Raw genomic sequence first — 12,856 nt, 5'->3', positions numbered from 1 at the left:
CAAATTTATATTTTGATGATGAAGTGGATTTTTAAAAGTGGGTCTTAAAGCTTTTGACACCTGCTTCCTACAAGCCGTCCATGTGAGGAGCGCCAGGAGGATTGAAATGCCAACACAAGTTTTGATGGCTGTGCTTGGGTAAGACGAGCTCCTTGGTCGCTTGCAAGAAATCTCTAGAAAGAACGGACGAGGGTCCCACAAATGTTTTCATATTATCTGAATACATCTGTTAGGGAAGGCCACGTCTTGCTATAAGCCGCGAAAATGCGGCCAGGAATTTCTCCGTGGTTAAGTCTGTGGTGGCTTCTAAATGGATTGCTTTCGTGCTGAAACACACGAAGACAGCGACATAACCCTTAGTAATTTTGCACGCTCGACCAATGAAGCTTTTAATATCGAAAGGTCCTGCAAAATCTACACCCGTGTGTGTGAAGCGTCGGGAAAAGGTTGATCTTGCCCTTGGGAGCTCGCCTATAAGTTGGGTCTGGAGTCGTCGACGGTGTGTTACACAGACCTTGCAGAAGTTCATCGTAAATTTTACCAAGACCTTGAGCTTTGCGATCCAGTATTTGGCTCTTATGAGGCGCATTACCAACGGATTGCCTTCGTGAAAATAAATGTATACATCTTATCTTATCATTGAAAACGTAGCGGTAGAACCGACTTTTGAATATCTGAATCGTCAAATCGGATTTGACTACTGGTGAAGGACATCATTTAGGTTTTTGCCATTGGAAGACGGGCTCGAGGCGTTAAACCCAACACGAATCTTAGTTGTGGTGCTGTCGGGCTTAAAAACAGCATGATGCGGCAAATAAAAATTATTGGGGTGGCGGAATGGAGAGACTTGCGTCATATGACCTAAGTCACGGAGTCGTACTGCTCTTTCAAAGGAAGGTTTCATTTAAACGATTCTCGTTCTTTAGAAACTGAGCTAGTGCGATAGACATTGAATATCCTAAGTCTATGTGATAAGGTTCCCGGAAAGGTAGGGGGACTACATATCTGACATTACTCTCACAGAAAGTTTTGCTGGCACCTCCACCTCCCAAAGTAAGTGAGAATAATGTTTAAATGTTCTTGTTAAGATACGGGTATGCAAGCTGTTAATGACGAGATTGCGTTAAATGCGGTCTTTGAAACTGGACCTTCAGAATCCAGAAAATAGTTTCCTGACCCATCAATGTGCCACATATATTCGGATGGGAGCCGACTATTAGTTTGGACGGTAGGATATCAGCGCCAATCAGCACATCTATCTGCGAACTCCTGTAGAAATTAGGGTCTGAAAACTGGATGTTTGGCAGCGTTCTCAAAAACTTTAGGGGATCGAACATGATGGTAGATTCCCTGACAAATGATTTGGATACGGGGCTTGGAAGGACAGCCAATATTAAACTGGCATAGCTTGCGTGGCTGGGCTGCAATAGCTGGACTTAATCCCGATATTTGTGGCTGTTTAGATTTGTACGGCAGCTTTATCAGGTGGAAGACTTGCTCGGATATAAATGTTGCCTCTGATCCCTAGTCGATCAGTGCACGAGCTGTATAATTTACACCCAAATGGTGAACATTTATAAAAGCCGTTCTTAGGAGAACACCGTGGGTATTAAGTGCAACGTAATTGTGCACATTCGCTTGTTGGGATGGAGTGGACTTGATCGATCGATTGGAGAAAGCTTTTGCAGCTTGTTGCATGGAGACTACCACAGGGGCCAATAGTGTATTGTGACGACCCTTGCACGTAAAAAAATTGTGAGCACTTGTGCAATCCTTTAATTGGAGAAATCGTGGGCACAGACGGAGGGTGATTCTCCCTGGAGCACAATTTGCACGATTGCGGCTTGTTAGCGACCTCTGTGCGAACAATTCTGGAGTGTATTTGCGCTTGGCTTAAGCTCCTATATCGCTTCTAGAGTGCGATAGCGTTCTAAGAGAAAGGCGATCATCTCGACCCAGATTAGATGTCGTTTTTTCTCGAGATGGATTGTTCCCATAAGGAGAGTGTTAATCTGGGTAGCTTAGAGGAGCATAGGAACACGAGGAAGCAATCTCAGTTTTCGATATTAATCTCGGATAACTCCAGGGCTGTTAAGCAACCTTGAATGGTGCTCTGAAGTTCCTATATTGCCGTTCCAGAATTTTGGGAGATTGTCTGCAGGTTGAAAAGAACCTTGAGCTGGCTGTTGACCAACAATCTTTTGTTCTCAAAACGCTCAGTCAGATTGGCCCAGGCTGATCGGAAGCCATCGTTTGTCATAGGTGACTTCGACACAATCACCTGAGTCTCGCCGCTGGTTTTCGCATTCAGATGGAATAATTTCTCGACCTCTGATAACCTAGGATTATTTATGTAAATAGCGGTAAAGAGGTCTCGAAATCGAAATGTGTCGCCAGGAGGTAAGCGAAAATTAAATCAAATCTATTTCTGTATGAAAGCTAACAGCTAACTTCAGTGGGTGGCATGATCGATGAGTTCCAATGTTCCAAATGTTTCAGACGCATGCTTAGCAGTTTTGACCATGTTTCAACGAGTCAGCAACCTCTGGGTGAACTCCCCCCATTAAGTTGGCGCTTGTCCTCACGCGTCTGTCATGACTTTAAATCGCTTTGCCTCGAAGTCGGCTGGCTGGTATGGGCAGTTAACTTGTCTGTACGATTGTCATCTGCTTGCTTCGATGCCATATGTGTAGACAAATTATATATACATATATAAAAATAAATAAAAATAGATTACCAGTGTGCCTCTATTTACTTCAGGTTGTATCTTCAAATGTTGTAGCTGTTCTGTGTTGTTTTTAAGAAGAGCATCAAGAGCTTCTAGTGACAGCAGTTTTCGTCTCTTAGCTTCTAAAGGTTTAATTGCATTATGGCGTCCCCGGCTTCATGATCATTGAGTCTGCGTTGCTGAATTCTTTATTTTCAACGGTCACGGTGTCGTTCTTAAAGTGGATCAGATAGCTACCTTCCAGATGGTTGTTGGTATTATTCCACGTGGCAGTGCCGTTAAATTTATTTAGTACGATGATACCGTTACCAATTTCTTCAATCTGTGGGACGCGATCAGCACTGCTAAAGGTGCAAAGTGATATTTTTCTTCTTACTAGCTTGAGTATACAATTTGAATCTCTAAAATTAACAATTTGGTTCTTATCGTATATGGTTTTACAATATTACGCAATGGTTTTACAATATTTTTGTATCTGGTATGCTTCTTCGTTGCATAGGAATATTTGATTTTCCTCTAAATGGACCAAACCTATCCTGGAGCCGAGTTGGATTCGATTCTCCTTGATCAGCTTGGTCATAAATTAATCGTTGGAGACGAATTTAAAGCCAAACACAGGCTGTAGGGAAGAATCAGATCTGACAGCAGAGGCATTGCACTACATGAAGCGCTCACCAGCTGCTCAGCCTAGGTCTTGGCCACCGGGAGACCTACCCACTTCCCGTACAACGGGCAAGGTTCTCCTTCGTGCATTGACTTCTTTATATACAAGAGTATCCCCAATAGCGTAATATCAGTTCGCGAAGAATATGAGCTGACATCCGACCATCTACCACTCCTTGCAACGATCTCAACGTCTGTTCAAAGGTCACCAAAAAAGCGAAGGCTTGTCACTCTCCGGTCGGACATACAACGCTTCAAGGCTGAACTGAATGGCAAGATAGATCTAATAATGCCGATCTTGACAGCAGAGGATGCTGACGCTGCAGTTCAAACCCTGTTGGATCAAGTACATACCGAGGCTGGAAACGTTTCCTCAGCCCAAATGTACTCTTCGCTTACAAGTCAACTTAAAAGGACGCTTACCCCATCATTGAAGGCCGTCTTTCCCTGAAAAAGCGACTAAGGAGGGAGAACGTCCGTACCCAAGACCCCAGGACCGACAGGATCTATCGCCTTATTGCAAACAGGGTCAGGAAGGACTTGACTTTACTGCGAATAAAATCCACAGACACCATTCTATAGGGGTTAACGGTAGACAAGAGCTCCAAATTCGAGCAGTGGAAACTTACCAGTCGATACAAGCGGCAAGCTGAAGGCCAATCACCTTCCAAGAAATTAAGCAGGAGATAAAGAGCCTAAAAACAACAAACCCCCTGGGATCGGTTGGACAACCAGACAATTAAGCTTTTTAAGGCGGTGCTTTTTCTCCTCGACATTTTCACCCTCCAGTGGTGTTGCACAAGAGCTGAATGCCCGCTAATCAACTGGAATCCTATCGGCAAATCAGCCTTCAGCCTGCCTTTGGTAAGCTTCTGGAAGGTGCATCCTGAGAAGGATCCTGGATATCCCGGAGATAAAACGCTAATCCCGAAGTTTCAGTTTGGGTTTCGACTCAAACACGGTACATTATTTTGGACGGCTTTCAAAGGAAGGAGTATGTGGTGGCAACATACCTCGATATTCAATAAGCCTTCGATCGGGTGTGGCACGCAGTGTTAAAGTGTCAAAGTTAAAAGGCAAATTAAACCCACAGCTCTTCTACATCATTGCAAACTTCCTGACTGAGAGGGCATTCCAAATGGTGTAGGATGGCGTAGCCTCTCACACCAAACGCATCTGAGCGGACGTCTCACAAGGCAGTGTTTTGGGCCCCACACTTTACCACTTCACGCACGATATGCCCACGGCAAGTGAAATGGTCCTTGTCATTCGGCAGGAATGGTGGGCACGTTTGCTGATGGGTGGGCACGTTTGCTGACAAGGAGCCGAATGGTATATTCTTACACGGGACATTGCAAAGGACATTAAGGTCCCAATGATAGGTGACGTTGCCAACGGTCAAGCAGCAAGCTACATGATAAATCTCCGTAACCACACTAACGTCCTGGCAAGGAACCTGGTAAGGAGGCGAAGAAAAAAGGGGCTTAAAAAGCCCTATCCTATAGACCTGGCCAAACGACGTTTTTAAACATCCTACACAATGTAAATATTTTAATTAACCTATCTTTAACCAAAGCTACTTTATCTATCTCAGGTTGATAAAAGTTGCTAAGCTACATTAACAGCATATCAGCTGAAAATAGAGGCATTTTAAAGCAAAAAAAAACCTTGAAACGGATTATTGAATTCTTTACAATTGGTTTCAACAGAATAATTTAATAATTGGTTTTTTCAAAGTTAGGTATCTTGACAGGATGAAGGAGTGTTGACTTGTTATGTAAATCGGAAACTTCAGAATATTCTAGCCTTTCTTCTATTGAGAGTGGTGACATATTATTTTTTTCGAAAAGTTTAATAATTTCCTCTATTTCGTTTTCATTTAAAAGTAGAGAATTTATAATATTTAAGCTTGCCCATGGGACGTTCGTATTTTCCCGACTCCCTTGTAGATCGATATGGTCTGCGCTTCTATATAATTGGTTATTTTCACAAACCCACATGATGATCATAGTTTGGGCAGTAGTCTAAAAAAAATGTATGAACTTTTAATATTGCTTTTGTGGATTGTTTTGCCTGATTCGGAAATTACAGTAGAACCTCTATCTTCTTTAACTATTTCTTTTTTATATCTTGGAGTGAGTTTTGATCTTAACCTAGTATTCTCTTTGAAGAATATCTCTTGTCCCCTTTCGTAAGCTTTTACTGGTTTTCTGGTTCGATTGTGGTTCTCTAAGTCTTTCAGTTGCTTTTCCTTGATTTTCTCAACATTGTCCTGTCGGCTATTATTGTATTGTTCGGGATTAGTTAAGACAATTCTACCAAAGAAGACATCTAACGGTCGCTTTTTCGTAACTGAGTGTAATGTGTAATAGTATTTATAGATAGCTCTATTAAGTAGTTCTTCAAATGTTCGGTGTTCGCTCTTCGTTTTGAGACATCTCATGATTTCGGATAATTTAGAATGGAATCATTCAACCTGCCCATTGACAGAGCTTTTATAGGGCGGTGCTTTAAAAATTTGCATGTGACATGAAGGTGATGCTTCGGAATAAGGTGCTTTTTTATTATCCATCACGAAGTAATTTTTACACCTTAATAGAATAATAGTTCTTGATGATTTCTTGATATCGTCTATTGACTTGCATTTAATAATTCTAACTTGTGCAAGTTTCGAATATTTATCTTCTTCAGTCAGGACCAGTACCTTTTCCGTCGAGTAAATGTAAATGTGAATGATTTGTTCAGGTAATTTCTTCGATGTGGGGATTAGGAGGACGTCTATCGTATTTAGCGCGTCTATAAACTTGCCATTTTTTAACTATGTTTTCTATTTTTATAACATGAACTCATTGAAAATCGGTAAAAAGGGTATAATGTATTTGTGCAATGTATATGGCAGAAGGAAGCATCTCCGACACCAAAAAGTGTATATATTCTTGATCATCATCAACAGCCGAGTCGATCTAGCCATGTCCGTCTGTCTGTCCATCCGTACGTCCGTCCGTATGTATGAACGCAAGGATCTCAGAACCTATAAGAGCTAGAGACCTCAAATTTTAGCTGTAGGTCCTCCTAGTGCCCGCGCAGATCGAGTTTGTTTTCGATATTCGATAACTTGCCCCTTTTACATGTAATCGATAAAAATCGATATCAAAATCCTGTTTTTTGAGAAAATGGGGTAAATAATAAGAGCTAGAGTCACCAAACTTGATATGTTGCTTCTAGAATGGTATATATATATATCAGTATCTTTAATTTTATACCTATCGCCACCTCCCCGGCGTACAATAAGATCTAGTGATGAAAATTACATCAAGGTAAGAAACACAAAAGAAAATGTGTTTCGGCTGCCCACGTGCTTCCGGCAGATAGCGTAAACTGCCAGAATTTCTGTATACATGTACACACACACATTCATGCGCGTTTTCTTTGAATTCTATCAACAGCATTGCCATTGCGATTGTATTGTTTTCTGTGCTGCTATTCTAATGTGTTTTTTTCTCAGTTAAGACTCAATAATTGGTGTGGCTATTGGGTACAGGCGGCGGCAGGTAGTGCTGTCTGCTGCGAGTTCGAGGCCTACTGAGGGAAATTTTTTTTTTTTTGGCTGGTGCGGCTGTTGCGTGGAGGCCACGGCAAGTAGCGCGGTTAGTTGCGAGTTCAAACCCTACCAAGGAAACGCCTTTTTTTAATTTATCTTTATTACTAAAGCAAACGAGCGCGTAGCGCCAGCTGCATTTGGTGTTGGAAGAAGAGATTTCAGGCTATCCTCTAGTCGGGAGCTCCCTTTTAATTGTTTCCTTTTTTTCATTCCAGAGAAATAGTATTTCGCTCCCAATTGTTATTTATCTTGTGTGTTGCGATGGGCTCTATTGTGGATTTGAAGAATTTGTTCGTCCTGCTCTACTTCTGTTGTAGGGTCTTTGACTATTAATGAAGTGAAGCTGGCCTTAGTATCCTTAAATTTGTTGTGATATAAATTCTGAATTGGCCCCTTTAAATCTTCGGGTGCGTAAATTCCGATAATGACAGATGGGTTTGAGTACCTTTTTAAATAATTTTTTCGATGCTGCTATTGTATAATCAGGTTGTGTTATTTCATATCTATGCAATGTTGGGAATGGGATACTAAATACTTGGGATTAAATGTTCTGCTGAACTGTTGGCGCAATGTTGTGTTGATGCCACTGAGTTCACTTGGCTAATCCTTGATAACGCATCTGCCACGACATTGCCTTTATTTGGTTGGTATAGCAATTCATAGTTATATTCCTCTACATATGAGATCCATTTCTTAATTCTCGCATTGCCGTTCCAACTACTAAGAAAATGTGTTAATGGTTGATGGTCGGTGAAAATTTATACTTTTGCTTTACCGTAAAGATAACTTTTGAGATCTGGATGCCCCAATTATTTCTTCAGTTCTCGAAAGCTTTCTTGATAGAAATGTTAATGGCCGTTCGTTTTGAGAAAGTACCGCGCCGATGGCAAATTTCGAAGCCTCGGTTGTTAAGTGGAATTCTTTTGAAAAGACTGGATATTGTAATACTACTTCGTTGGATATTATAGCATTTTTTATTTTATCGAAGGCTTCTGTAGATTTTTGGTCGAAATTAATAAGTTTTTTTGAAGATTCTCGTTTGCACACGCATCCATCTTCCCCCTTAAAAGAGTGCTAGATGGTTTTGCAATCCTAGCGAAATCTGTAATAAACCGTCTATAGTAACCGGCTAGGCTTAGGAAGGCTCTCAGAGCTTTCAGGGTTTTTGGAAGTGGATATTTGAAAATTTCTAAAAACTACTTAGGATATGTTTCTACACCTTTTTCGGAAATGAGAAAACCAAGGAATTCTACTCTGTCTCCAAAAAAATCACATTTATCCAACTGACATTTCATGTTAGCTCCTGTAAGGTTCGTAAAATTGTGTCCAGTTTTTAATATGCGATTCATTATCTTTACTTATCTAGAGCTTCCTATAATCAAAAACCATTCTGAACTTTTACTGCCCAGAGGCATCTGCCTTTGTTGGAACAATCCATACTGCTGATTTGTACGGCGATAGGGATGGCCGAATTATTCCGACATCCAATAGCTCTTTTACCTTTCTGTTTACCTCATCCTTTAGGGACATAGGGTACTGGTCGAATTTAGAGTATACTGGTGAATCATTCGTAGTTCTTATTTCAGCTTTAAAGTTTGTAGTGTAAGTCAATTTCTCGCTAGGGTTGGCAAAACTCTTTGCGTAGTTTTGAGTTAATCTGATCTAGGCATTCTTCTATGTCTCTCTTAAATGGCCCCTTCTAGGGATGATACTATTGACGGCTTCGTAATTTTTCCATTTTATGGGCACATGAATAGAATTTTTTAGAGACATGATTTTTTTGATTATTTTAATTTCTGCTTCTAATTCTTTTAAGCTATCGTTTCTTAAGTTGGCATCGAACGATGTAAGTGAAGGCAACATAAAAAATTTAACGTTTTTTTCTGGGTGGCAACTTTGTGGTGTGTATTGAGTACACTTCCGCCTATAGTGACTGCTTTAAAACTTTTTAGGCTCGGGATAAGGATAGAAACAAATTTTAGTTGACTTTAGTTCCTGTTAGAAGCTGCATCTATTAGTATCTTGAGTGTTTGGTCGCTCCTCATTTTACACTCGAAATATGGTTGAGGAAACCGTTATTCTACAAAATTTAATGCTGAATAGTCTATGACATTGTTGTCGGTTTCCCCGTTTTCGTTTGATTGTTCGGTATATTCATCCAAAGTGTATTCGTACCCCTCTTGTTTCTCTTAGCCTAACATAGCTTGTTTGTATTCTGTGGGAGTGATGTTATTTTCGACTTGACTTCCTTCTCCGGCCTGTATATTAAATGCCTTTTGTCTCTTATCAGTTTGAGACATAGGAATAGGAGGTCTTTTACCTACTTCAAATTGTGGTATATTTATATAATTGACCATTCTTGATGGGATGCTTTAGGCTCTGGCCCCATATGTGGTTTAGGTGCCATTGGCCGAGGTGGGGTGGTTTGTTGGAATTGTTGGTATTGAAAATTTAGCCACGGAATGGCAGGCACTTTATGCTCGACGCGTGAAAAATTTGGTTGTGTGGGTTGGCAGGGTGGTCTATAACCATTATTATTATTGTTTCGATTCATATTAGTACAGTCGTTGATAGCGTTCTTCGTGCTGGGGCTGGAGGGGGTTGCCGATGATTGGGATTATAGCTTAGTAGTATTGTACGTGGTGCTGGTACCGGTTTTTGTTCAGGGATCCTAAAGTTTGGATTGTGGTTCTGATTATTGGCGTAGGCTGTTCTACAACTTTGATTTTCTAGTTTTAGGTAGGTCTTCGGTTTCATTGACTCCAAGCAAACGGTGTAGGTCTCATCGTGGGCTCAAATTAATGTGTCTATCGCTTTGCCCGTGTATGATTTTGTCATAATTATCTCTGCCTCCATACCGAAATTCATAGAACCGCTCTTGTTTAATATTAATGACAGGTATTTGTAGACGCCCTGGTAGAAGTCTTCCACCGGTTGATGACTACCTTCACTAATGTAGTTATTTGATATTCTAAGGTGTTGACAAAAACAAATTTGGAAGTGCCTTTTTCGGAGTATATTTGTAGAATTCTATCTACACCCTTCCTCCAGGAATTAAATCATACTGGATCGAAAATTTTTTAATACACTTCACAATACCTGGAACCCAATCCAGATCTGCAAAGTTTCCTTGAAAGCTTGGGTTTATAATTTGCGTTTTGGTGTACGCGAAATCTATCGGTTTGGGGCTAAGATACGTCTCCAATTAAATTCTTCATTTGTTGTTGAGAGTTTTCGTCCATGTTTTTCGGTTTCGAGTTGGTGTCGTACTTTCGTTACGTATTGGTGTCTAATCAAATTATTCTGGTTTGCCATTCAAGAACAATATTATTAAAAAATGAATTTTGAATTTGACTCGCGGAATAACATAAAAACACTTTTCACTTCAGTTTTGACATCCTTTGCCTTTGTGTGGTGGAGTTATATTTCTTTTTGATTTCCTTGTTCACGATTTTGTGCATATATTTAATTTTAATTTAATTCTCCCTTTTTTTTTATGTGTTAGTCATTTGTTTTTCGTGTATTCATTCACTAGCATACATTAATAATGCTGTGGCCGCCTTTCCCGATGCTGCGGAGGTGATCCTTTTTGCGTCTGCTACTTGTGCTTCGCTGTCCATACCTCGGAAAGTGCTCTGCGATCTATAAAGCCACTGGTGCACCGATGGCAGTTCTACAAACTGCTGTGGCAAATTACCAACGGTTAAATTTATAGCCGTGAGTTCCTTTGTAAAATAGCCTAAAGCTGCTCGGGCGACAGTTAATTCCGGGAGAACGTTTCAGTTGGCATAATCCCTGAGTTCCAAAGAATTCTTAGCTTCATCCGCGGAAAGGTTTCAGACGCATGGTCAGCAATATTGACCATGTTGCAATGAATCAACAACCTCTGGGTTAACTAACATGATGTTTAAAAAAATAACACATTATCTAAATTATCCTACGATAGCGGTAACAACCATGGCATGATGGCAAGCAAATCGATAATTCACAAATCTACTAATGAGCATGAATATGCTGCTATACATTGGACAATTACAAATATTTACCACTATATACCACATATATATTTAAAAAAAAAAACAAAATACATGTCAACATGGATATAATATAATATAATATTATAATGCTATCGCTTGTCAAACCATGGCTGCAAGCTTTCTTCGAGCTTATAAGTTAACAACTAAACATATAAGATACACTCTCACAGTCATACATTGTTATTTCTAAGTACGCAACACACAATCATGAGTATTTGGTTGCCCTCAGCAACAAATACAACAACACACAGCCTTAAGCATTTTTGGTTGCCCTCAGCAACAAAGTAGTATTCTTGTAAACAATGCTGACCCGCTGCCAAGAGTTCTGCGCACAGCAACTGAAAACGGACACCCGTGCTGCTTGCGCAAGAATGCTGAGTCGGCATGCCGACTCTAGCGTATGGCGTGATGCATTGGCTTCACAGGGCAAACTTAGGCTTGAACATTTCTGTAGCCTTCAGTCTCAATCTAGATCGCAACATTATAAGACGAGTGAATGATTAAACTCCGGCATTGCCGTCAATAAACATTATTTGTGTTATCAATCATAGTTGACCACGTCCAAGACGGGCAACTGGGAAAGTTCCCACAACCTAATCACATTGTTCCAATAGTCACCTGTTGGATTCATCACCACCTCACAAGGAGAAGAATCACCTGTTGAATTCATCACCACCTCACAAGGAGAAGAAGTCACCACCGTCCGACCAACCACACATCGTCGCCAGACAACGAAGTTACGACGGAAGACTTAATTGGCGCCCAACGTGGGGCACGAACCCACGACCCTAAGATTAAGAGTCTCATGCTCTACCGACTGAGTTAGCCGGGCAATGTCGTACAATCAGATTCCAAAGAAGCCGTAACAGAATTCGAGAAGGCGGCCAAAGAGGCAGTTGAAGAACTAGAGAGTGAGAACGAGTACGCACCTGGTGACGACTCGATTAATTTTTTAGGGAACACTCCCGGCTTCCGTACATTGAACGACGGTTGGCTGGGAGAACTCTGAAGATGTTGATTGACACTGGCGCGGCAAAAAATTATGTGAAGCCCTTAACAGAGCTAAAGACCATAACGCCGGTCGCCAAGTCATTCTCGGTAAACTCGATCCACGGGTCTACCGAAATCAAGCGCAAATGCTTGATGAATATTTTCCAACATACTTCCCCGTTTTTTCTCCTCGATACCCTAAGTTCTTTCGACGCCATCATAGGCTTCGACTTGCTAACACAAGCCGGAGTCAAATTGAACTTGGCAAAAAACACTCTGGAATACCAGAGTACATCCGAAAAACTCCAGTACTATCAATGTGCTGATGTGAACTTCACCGATGTCAACGACATCGTAGTCCCCCCTTCCGTAAAGAAAGAGTTCAGGGACATGATACTCAGAAAGAAAAGAGCCTTCTCAAATGCAGATGAAGCTCTCCCTTTTAATACTGCTGTCATCGCTACAATCCGAACAGTAGACAACGAGCCTGTGTATTCAAGATACCCGAGTCTCATGGGTGTTTCTGACTTCATAAACAAAGAAGTCAAACAATTACTGGACGATGGCATAATCAGGCCCACCAGATCGCCTTACAACAGCCCAACATGGGTGGTTGATAAAAAAGGCACTGACTCATACGGTAACCCAAAAAAAAGGTTGGTAATCGACTTCAGGAAACTGAACGAAAAAACCATACCGGACCGTTACCCCATGCCGAGCATCCCCATGATCTTAGCAAATCTAGGAAAGGCGAAATACTTCACTACCCTCGACTTAAAGTCTGGGTACCATCAAATCTACCTTGCGGAGCATGACCGCGAAAAGACTTCGTTTTCA

At 41.0% G+C, this 12,856-nt stretch overlaps 1 non-coding gene across 1 annotated transcript; it reads right to left on the bottom strand.

The window, feature by feature from the left end:
- Positions 1 to 11,788: 11,788 nt before the first annotated feature.
- Positions 11,789 to 11,861, bottom strand: TRNAK-CUU (transfer RNA lysine (anticodon CUU)). The gene has a single exon. It is a non-coding gene; the product is annotated as a tRNA-Lys (tRNA).
- Between the last annotated feature and the right edge of the window lie 995 nt (positions 11,862 to 12,856).

The sequence above is a fragment of the Drosophila montana genome, unplaced genomic scaffold, assembly GCF_035044405.1.
Source record: "Drosophila montana isolate Dmon_TW-CO22-7 unplaced genomic scaffold, ASM3504440v1 contig_547_1, whole genome shotgun sequence".
Lineage (NCBI taxonomy): Eukaryota > Metazoa > Arthropoda > Insecta > Diptera > Drosophilidae > Drosophila > Drosophila montana.
Note: the sequence above shows the minus strand (reverse complement) of the source record. Positions and strands in the feature narration are given on the sequence as shown.